This window comes from Manacus vitellinus, unplaced genomic scaffold, assembly GCF_001715985.3.
Source record: "Manacus vitellinus isolate BGI_N305 unplaced genomic scaffold, ASM171598v3 scaffold_47_pilon, whole genome shotgun sequence".
NCBI lineage: Eukaryota > Metazoa > Chordata > Aves > Passeriformes > Pipridae > Manacus > Manacus vitellinus.
The window spans coordinates 3907331-3908690 of NW_021940585.1; positions in this window are offsets into that span (position 1 = coordinate 3907331).

Sequence of the window (1360 nt, forward strand, 5' to 3'; positions counted from 1 at the left end):
GGCGCGGGAGCCGGGGGGCGAAGCGGTGGCCGCGGTCTCGCTCGGGGGGGCTCCCGCGGCGCCGCGAGATGCCTCCGCACGTCGGGGCAAAGAGCCGGGGCTCCCCCGCCGCCGCCGCCGCAGCCCCGCGCCCCCGAGCCCGCAGGGGCTGCCCGGGTTGGCGCGCGGCGGGGCCCCCGGAGCATCGAGGTGGGCACGGGGGGGCGGCAGCGGGGGGGGGCACGGCCCCACGGCCCGGCGATGCCATGGGCTCGGAGCGGCGGAGCGGGGCAGCGCAGGCGCCTGGCACCGGCCGGGAGGGAGGGAGACACGGCGGGGGGGGCGGCGGGTGGGGACCGGGATCGGCCCCTCGGGGCCGTGGGGACACCCTCCCCCCTCTGAAGGTTTCGCCCTGGGACCCCTCCGTGCGATGCTTCCTCGTGGGAACGCTCCTCGCCGTGGGATTCCCCCCTCCTCGCGGGAATCTCCCCCCAACAGCCTCCCCCCCGTGGGAATCCCCGCTCCCGGGGGACCTCTCCCCACTGGACGGGCACCCCCACGGGGGCTGGGATGCCCCGGGGTGGGGGGTGTTCTGTGCATCCCCACCCGGGGGGGTCCCGCAGCACGAAGCGGAGTCGGGGGCTGCTGCCGGAGCTTCCCAGCCGCGTCCCGGGCTTTGTCCCCACGGGATACGGCGGATCACGAGTGTCAGCGCAGCTGGATCCCCTCTCCCCGCTGCGGGGACAGCCGGGCTCCGGCGCGACGCGGGGGGAATTATCTCCCCCAGCTGAGGCTCCCGTGGTCGTGGGAAATGGGAAAGGGAAAACCTTGCGGCCAAAATTTTGCAGCGGCTCCGGCTCAGAGGACGGCGGTGCCTGGGGAGCTGCTGGCACAGCCCCGCCCTGGGCAAAGGAGGGGTTGGGGGGCACAAATGAGGGTGGCTGGACCTGGGGCCGCTCCAAGTGACTCCCCCCTTTGAGCAGCAGGGCTGGATGTCGCAGATGATGTGAAGGTCCCTGTCACCATAACCCCTTCCCCACGTCTGGGTGGAGCCCAGAGCGCAGAGAAGGTGACACATCACCCCGAGTCGTGCAGGACAAAACTGGCCCTTCTCTGCTGCTCTCACTCGTGTTGGTTTGAAATACATTAATCCAGCCAGAATTGCCCCCAGATTTCTTTGGTTTCCAGGTGAGAGGTGTTTGCAGTGAGTGCAGGGCTGGGCTGGGTGAATCCTGGCTTCTGGGCTCATGGGAAGCTGAATTTAGCGTCTCCCATGTACTCCTGAGGACAGGATAAGCCAAGGATATCTAAATCCTTTTCAAGGATTCTAATTTAAAGGATGGATTAAAACACTGGCTCTGAATTACAGCAGACTAGTGCC